General features: G+C 42.6%; 1 pseudogene; it reads right to left on the reverse strand.

Annotated features, from left to right (window-relative positions):
- Positions 1-4718: 4718 nt before the first annotated feature.
- LOC148138339 (putative G protein-coupled receptor 139) lies at positions 4719-8029 on the reverse strand (annotated as a pseudogene).
- Between the last annotated feature and the right edge of the window lie 1007 nt (positions 8030-9036).

Genomic DNA, 9036 nt, shown 5'->3' on the forward strand with positions numbered 1-9036 from the left:
TATGTTGTGGTGAAGTCACGTAATCACTTGCCACAATTTCTCACGTCGAAACATTTCGTGGTTGGCTGTTGTGACCCTAGTATTAGGGCGGAACGCTGGCTCACAGTACTCGTGACCCTGGTTTGATTCCAGCCTCGGGCAACTATCTGTGTGGCGTTTGTGCATTTTTACCCCATGTCTGCGTGGTGCTCTGGTTTCCTCCCACAGTCCAACGGTTAGGTTGGATTGGTCAAGCTTACTTGCCCATATTGTTCAGGGATGCGTACATTCGGCTCGTTAGACTAAATGTTGAGAAGTAGGATGGGAGAAGGGGTCTGGGTGAGATTCCCTTCGGAGGGTCAGTGTGGGCCTGTTGTGCCCAAGGTCTTGTTTCCACACTGTAGGGATTATTGATCTGTTGAATTGTTACTGAGCTGAGGAGAAAGACCAGGTATTTAATTGTCAAATATTTCCTGATGCACTATTCCATTTAATTTAAGCATATCCATCTCAAATATTTGATTTTTTGGAGACTAACAGAGGATTCCAAGTAGGTAGGAATTACTCAGTAGGAAATTCCATTTTCATAGACAATTCCCTTGTATTGTGCTACAATGGGGAATCTGCAGTTTCCCAGCTCAACTATTTCCCTACAGTAGAATAAGGAATCCCTATTTGGGGCGTGAAGAAACTACCCAATTGGCTGGGTGAGTCAAGTTCGCGAAAATCGACGCCAGCTAGGGACAAAGTAGCGCCTGCTTTATCTGCAACACATCATTAAGCATCCATTCCATCCATCAGCAGTCGCATCAGTGTGCACCATCTACAAGATGCACTGCAGCATCTCACCAAAGATCCTGAGACAGCACCTTCCAAACCACCGACCACTTCCATCTAGAAAGTCAATGGCAGCAGGGAAACGGGTTTGCAGTTTTCTCAGTGTAATATTTTGTTCTCAGCTTCTGCAAGTGGTCATTTATCTTGCTCACCCACACATTGCTCCTGTTCAACCCCCTTTTTAATCCTTTCTATGTCCTATTTACAGTTTATTGTACCATCAAACTTTGATGTTGTCAATTGTTAATGATCCCATCAGCTCAATCATTGATTGAGGTGATAAATTGCTCTGTCTTGAGCAATGGCCCTTGTGGCACCCATTACTGCAAGTCTAATATCCTGAAAATGAAATGTTTATTCCCACTCTCCGTTTTCTGCTCTTTATCAATCTTCGCATTAAGTCCCTAAATCCTCATCACTACCTGGGCTCACGAATGTATATTAGCTACTGGTTCAACAACACCTGGATTTAATAATTCTGCCTCCTATGCCCAGGACTTTCCATCTGCCTTCATGCATTTACAGTACCACGCAGGGAACATATAATTATTCATTGTCATCCGTTGTTGTACAGCTCTTGTCTGTCTCAGGGTATCCTCGGTAAATGTCCAGTGGAGTGTTTCCCTTCGTCCCTGTGTGAGCCTGTCTCTGTCTATAAATCTCGCTGTCTCAGGGATTAGCTATCTGAAGCATAGTCAATATGTTCCTGTTATACAAGAAGGAAGCAATAGATAAACCTGAGATTACAGGCCAGTCAGTGTACCCTCGTTGGTGGGAAAAACTGCTGGAAGCAATTGTGAGGGACAGAATGAATCTGCATTAGAAGAGATAGAGATTAATCAAGAACAGGCAATATGCAGGGAGGGCATGTCTGATAGGCTGGATTAGGGTTTTCAAAGATGTGACCAGATATGTAGTTGAGGACTATTGAAGGTGTCAAATTGGACCTCAGTGAGCTTCATGATAATGGCCGCATGGTGACTCAGTGGTTGGCACTGCTACCTCACAGCGCCAGGGACCCGGGTTTGATTCCAGTCTTGTCGAGTTTGACTCTAGTATGCGTGAAGTTTGCACATTCTCTCTGCCTCTGTGTGGTTTTCCTCGCACAATCCAAAGATGTGCAGTTCGGGGTGGATTGGCCGTGCTTAATTGCTCATCGTGTTCAGGGCTGCGTAGGTTAGGTACATTACTTAGGGGTCAATGTAGGATAATAGGGTAGAGAAATGGGTTTGGATGGTTTCATCTTCAGAGGGTCAGTATTCACCTTAGGGCTAAATGGCCTGTTTCCACACTGGAAGGATTCAACATTTCTAAGAGTTTCACATGGAGAGCTGATATCAAAGGTTATCATGGTTCCCATGGAATTCAAGGAAATATGAAAGACTGGATCCACAATTGTCTGAGTGACAGGAAGCAGAGAGTGAAAGTTGAGAGGGCATTTTCTGACTGAAGTTGGTATTCAATGGGACCCCAGGGCTCAGTTTGGGTCCCTTGCTGTATCTAGTTTATTAAACTAAACGATACTTGAATGTAGGGGTAATGATTAGTGAGTTTGAAGACTATGCAAACATTGGAAGATTGGTAAATAGTAACCAGTAATATGGAGGATAGTTTCAGTTTACAGCAGGGTATAAATTGGCTGATCAAATGGGCTGATCAGTGGCAAATGCAATTCAATCCGAATAGGTGTAAGATGATAGACTTGTTCAAGAAAACAATGCAAGGGTATACACGATATATGATAGGACCATGGGATGCATCGGATATCAGAGGGTGTTAGTTTCGATGGACAGAAGCAACTGAAGGTATCAGGAACGATGGATAAAGTGGATAAGGATGCATGTGATGTGCTTGGCTCATTCACCGAGACTTACATTTATGTGCGTGTTTGAACTGTATACAACGTTGGTTTTGCCACGTTAATTTATATCAAAGGGAAAGAGCATAAAAGGAGATGTTCAGATATATTTCTCATCCAAGCGTCGGTGTGAGCCTGGAACTCATTGCCTGTAAGGATGGGAGAGGTAGAAAACATCATCTCGTTTAAGAATTGTTTGGACATACAAGTGTGATGCCAAGGCTTTCAAGGCTGTGGGCCAGGAACTAGAAAATGGGATTAGAAGAGTGACGTGTTTGTTTTTGGACAATAACAGTCTGACGGGAAGTTTTTGTTGCGTGTTGTAGTTTTCAGTGATTCTCTGACACACAGACACCTACCCCACCCCCACACACAAATACATACAGAGTCAAGCATAGAAGCTTGCACAAAGTCGCCCAGACACTCTCTCTCTCTCTCTCTCTCTCTCACACACACACACACACACACACAGAGAGAGAGAGAGAGAGAGAGAGAGAGAGAGAGAGAGAGAGAGAGCATCATCGTGTAAAGGGCAGTTCCTGATGGGAAATAAATGCTGACCAGACAAAGATGGCCCCATCCCAATGGTGAGTAACAAACGTGCCGTACTTGAACGTATGCACTCACGCAAAACAATATAATTTGTAGGCAGACACAAAAGCAAACACAACTACAATACACAGACAACCAGACAGGTGTGCACAAAAAGTACGAGACAGACACACTTATACACACAGAAAGGCAAAATAACATACACACTTTATCAAAAATACACAGAAGAAACAACACACGAATGCATAAACTCAAACACAGATTGAAATTCTTAAACTCATACCCAACTCAGCACTACAGAAACACTTGCACAATCACACAAATACGGAGGAAGTGCTTCCACAATAGTAAATTCATGGGAATCAGTAATGCGGAAGCAATATTCCAATAATTCAGTTCACGGCCTCGAGTCACAGATGTTTAATTCTGCCTTCATTAACATCTGTACCAAAAGACAAAACTCCCTTTTTAACTGCTGCCATAATAGTTCAGCTTGATCACTCCTTTAGGGAAGGAAATCTGCCATCATTACGAGGTTCCAGGGTCTGGTTGACCTCTGTGCAATTGGAACTGAGGTGTAAATGCTGGTTTTGGCAGCAACGCACAACAATTCGCAAATAAAGTGTAAATAAGCAGCGACTCACACTCCCATTCACTCATATTTCAAGACACAATGGCAAACAGAAGGACTGGATTACGATTGGTCAATACATTGCAAGGATGCTAAGTGATGTACCAAATCGATTCTCCATGACATTGTGGGTGCTCATTTGTGATGCTGAGCTGTGGAGAGAATTCTGACACTGTTTGGTACTTGAACCATCAAAGTCGTTCTTCCTGGATTTTTCCAATTGACAAGGTTCTTGGACCACATGGTGCAGATGTCAGGCAGAGACCATGTTCATTCAATATGACAAGGGAGAAGTGAGTCAACCTTAATAATCTCTCTGTTCGTTACACCAACTACTGGTCACAGGTCAGCCTCTGTCGGAATTACCAACTGGTCTTCCTAGGCGTCTGATGTCACGAGTCAACTTCTTGTTTGAACAGTGCTTTGTGTTCAAGGATGAGCATTGGTTTAGCGCTTTCATCAGTCCATGGCTTCAGTTATCTGATTGGCTGATTTATTTATTTTCTCGTGCACAAAAGTTCAGTGAAAAGGTTTGTTTATGAGTAGTACAAGCAGATCATGGTAAGCAAGAGCGTACAGATAAAACAAACTTAGACAGAGGCATTCAGATGAGACTTCACAGGGTGTGCGCTAAGCGATATCAATGTTAGCAATATGAGCATTATTTGAGGCGAGAGAGTGCAATCATCTGCCTAATACTGGCTGAAAAGGAACTGTTCCAGAGCCTGTCCGTCCAACGGTCCAGGCTTCTTTATTTTCTGCCTGGCGGAAGAAGTTGCAGCAGATCATTGTCTGTTTGGCTGATCTGCTTTCAGTTATTGCATGGTGCTCTCTGATTGGCTGGCTGCCCTTGGACAAGTCTCAATTGCTTTATTTCTTCAGTAATTTAATAATTGCTGTAAAGGGATATTGCAACATGTTCAGGAGTTGCTCTCGAAACTTCTACTGAGTCAACCCATACATGCATGTATTAATGCATCAATTTGCATCGAGCAACATCCATCCAATTTGTTGAAATATATACTCAGCCAGTTTGTAATCCGTAGGATCGGATCCTGTAATTTTAGAATATAAGAATTCTACAACTTACACTGACCACAGAACGATAAAGTTGCCCAAAATGGTTAAAAGTAAAATCACAGACTTCTGTCTGCTCTCCATCTCTGAGTATCCGGCATTCTTTCCACTGCTCTGACCTCTCAGTCCCTTATGTACTCGACTAGTCACTAAAATGTGTCAGACTGTCAGTGCATTAATCAATAGAATTAAAGTGAAAGGAAGTATGGGGGTTAAAATCCGATCCAACCAATCAAATCCCACCCATCCAGGATCAGTATAATAACTTAGTTTCACACTGCAGAGCCATGGTACATTGTTGATTATACTCAATGGCTCAATTGTAAAGTAGTATGGGCTGTTTCTTAAACAGAGCAGGACGCAGGTTACTGTTAGAACAATGGCTGCAGTTTTAGAACATAGAACATAGAAGAATACAGCGCAGTACAGGCCCTTGGGCCCTCGATGTTGCGCCGATCCAAGCCCACCTAAACTACACTAACCCACTATCCTCCATATACCTATCCAATGCCCTCTTAAATGCCCATAAAGAGGGAGAGTCCACCACTGTTACTGGCAGGGCATTCCATGAACTAACGACTCGCTGAGTGAAGAACCTACCCCTAACTTCAGTCCTATATCTACCCCCCCTTAATTTAAAGCTATGCCCCCTTGTAATACCCGACTCAATACGCGGGAAAAGGTTCATACTGTCGACCCTATCTAACCCCCTAATCATCTTGTACACCTCAATCAAGTCACCCCTAAACCTTCTTTTCTCTAGTGAAAACAGCCCCAAGTGCCTCAGTCTTTCCTCATACGATTTTCCTTCCATACCAGGCAACATCCTGGTAAACCTCCTCTGCACCCGTTCCAATGCCTCCACATCCTTCCTATAGTATGGCGACCAAAACTGCACACAATATTCCAGATGCGGCCGTACCAGAGTCTTATACAACTGCATCATGACCTCAGGACTCCGGAACTCAATTCCTCTACCAATAAAAGCCAGTACGCCATATGCCTTCCTCACCGCACTATTTACCTGGGTGGCAACTTTCAGAGATCTGTGTACATGGACACCAAGATCCCTCTGCTCATCCACACTACCAAGTATCCGACCATTAGCCCAGTACCCCATCTTTTTGTTATTCTTCCCAAAGTGAATCACCTCGCACTTAGCTACATTGAATTCCATCTGCCACCTTTCTGCCCAGCTCTGCAGCTTCTCTATATCCTGCTGTAACCTGCCACATGCTTCCTCACTGTCAACAACTCCTCCGACTTTCGTGTCATCCGCAAACTTGCTCACCCAACCTTCTAACCCCTCTTCCAGGTCATTTATAAAAATGACAAACAGCAATGGTCCCAAAACAGATCCTTGCGGAACACCGCTAGTGACGGCACTCCATGAAGAAACTTTGCCATCAACTACTACCCTCTGTCTTCTTCCATCCAGCCAATTCCTAATCCAAACCTCCAACTCACCCTCAATGCCATATCTCCGTATTTTCTGCAGTAGCCTACCATGGGGAACCTTATCAAACGCCTTACTAAAATCCATATATACCACATCTACCGCTTTCCCCTCATCAACCTCCTTCGTCACCTTTTCAAAGAATTCAATAAGGTTTGTGAGGCACGACTTGCCCTTCACAAAACCATGCTGACTATCCTTGATCACATTATTCCTATCTAGATGTGCATAAATCCTATCCCTTACAATTCTCTCTAAGACTTTGCCCACAACAGAAGTGAGACTCACCGGCCTATAGTTACTAGGGCTATCCCTACTCCCCTTTTTGAACAAGGGAACCACATTTGCTATCCTCCAGTCTTCTGGGACTACTTCTCAGTGCAATATTTCATTTTCAACTTCTGGCAACAAATGGCCAGAAATCGATCAAAAGAGAAAACAACTGTGAACCAGATCGAGCAGTCTGTCGTTGCAGAGGCGAGTACAGTTTTGAGGCTGCACACAAGAGCAATATCCAGGAATCTCCCTGGGAAATAATGATAACTGATGTGCCACAAAAAGTTGATTAAAATACTGACTGATAGATCTGCTATTGCCGTGGCCACCAGGTAGCGAGCGGTACCAGATAGCCCACACTTTCCGTTACACAGGATGACAATTGCCATTAAATTAGCTGAAAGGAAAGGAATGGAAAATAATGTGAAAATGACTGAACATGCATCCTCCATGTACAATTAAGGCCATAAGTTTACCTTGCGACTGAAGGGAGGAAATCAGAAAAACTACTAGTCAAACTGTATTTGACCCTCCTCAAATGCAAAAGGGACTTTTTAGAAATGATAAAGTCTGAAAATATTCACTAAACAGTTGTTGCTATTGAAAGGAGAAGGAGTCTGTTAAGTGTAATCGAGGCAGCTAAAGGTATAGATTCTTTTCCTTTTGGACCTCTGCAGAAAGACGTTCAGACCTTAATTTCATTGTGTTGTGACAGGATGGTCAGAGGGAGAGAAGGCAAGTCAATCTGTATTGCTGATGGCGTTGATAGATGAGGCAGGCATGTTGGAGGATGAGATAGATAATCTGTTCACTGATAAGACAATGGAAAACTCGTCAACTAATTCTCTGAATGGGAAGTGAAGGAGTCAAGGAACAGACAGCTATTGACAGTGATGTACTGTTTGAAGAAACAGTGTTCTGGAACTTGCACCAACACAACGATTAAAATAAAAGGTAACATGTATGAAGGATAACATGTAAAAAGGAAAAGTGGTAATAAACATATTGCCTCGGAATTAAATAGACAGTATTCAGACAAAATTAAATTAATTAATGATACATGTGCAGCTGAACAGGTCTGACCTAATAGCCACTACAGCGGCACTGATGTATTAATACCAATGGATATCGAGTAAAGCGTCAGGTACAATTCAAAATGATTAGCTTAACCAAATTATTTTACTCTTAACGTGAATTTATAAGTGTGACAATTAATTTAACACGAAGTATTATGAGACATACAGTAAAAGCAGAGTGCAACTGAATCATACAATATCGTTGGCTTTTTTCACTTCCCAAGAATTCCAATAACAGCGAATATCATATAATATAATTTCAGCACATCATCAATTGGACGGGACATTTTTAGTGTGAGGTGCTAGCTTTCTCTGAGATGCAGATAGTCTCTCCCTGCATTATAAACTGAAGACTTTAATTTCCCAAGCCTTTCAATTATAGCCTGTGAGATCACCCGTCTGGGGATATGGCATTACAACATTTTTAACTGATTGTAAAACAGATTTTGACAACGCTTCTGTGTGATCAGTAACTGAATACACAAAAGAAAAACATTTTCTTGAAGAGGTTTAGTAGCAATGCCATAGAATTGTGATATCATCATTTCACGCATGGAGACAAAAGGAGAGAGGGGAGGGAAGAAACACAGAGAGAAGTGAGGAGACAGAGTCAGAGACAGAGAGAGCGTCAATGAGAGAGGGATAGACAGATTGAGAGAGAAGAATGAGGGGTACAGAGCGAGAGACAGATTGAATTTAAGACCACAAGTGAGAGAGATAGAAAGAATGAGAGAAAAGCTGGAGATCGAGATTGACAGGGACAGAATGGCAGAGGAGACAGTATGAGAAAACAGAGATATACAGATAGCGACAGGTTCAGACAGACATAAACAGAATTAAGGAGGGAGAATAGAAACACATACACATACACACACAGATAGACATAGAAACACCCACACACACCCACAAACACACACTTCCCCCCAACACACACGCACACACACACGCACACACACACACACACACACGTGGTTTGAGGAAACAGACAGTGCACTTTCTACGATTTGAAAAAAAATGTGAGGCAATTCCAGTGAACTTTATGAAATGCTTCGTAGGTGGATGTGAATCAGATGATTCCTTTGGCAGGTGACTCCTGGACCAGGCAGCACAATATCAGAATTGGAGGTACATGGTTTATGTTTCAGACAGGGACAAACGCAATGGATTGCAAATTCAGCTCATCAAGGCTGATCCGCCATTCAATATGATCATGACTGATGGAAGATGTCAATGTTTTTACTCATTCCATCTCCACAAACTTGCAGCTTCACAAAATCTTGAACAAAAGCATTCT

The sequence above is a fragment of the Chiloscyllium plagiosum genome, unplaced genomic scaffold, assembly GCF_037043375.1.
Source record: "Chiloscyllium plagiosum isolate Xiang-an unplaced genomic scaffold, Cpla_swu_hap1 HiC_scaffold_40, whole genome shotgun sequence".
Classification (NCBI taxonomy): domain Eukaryota; kingdom Metazoa; phylum Chordata; class Chondrichthyes; order Orectolobiformes; family Hemiscylliidae; genus Chiloscyllium; species Chiloscyllium plagiosum.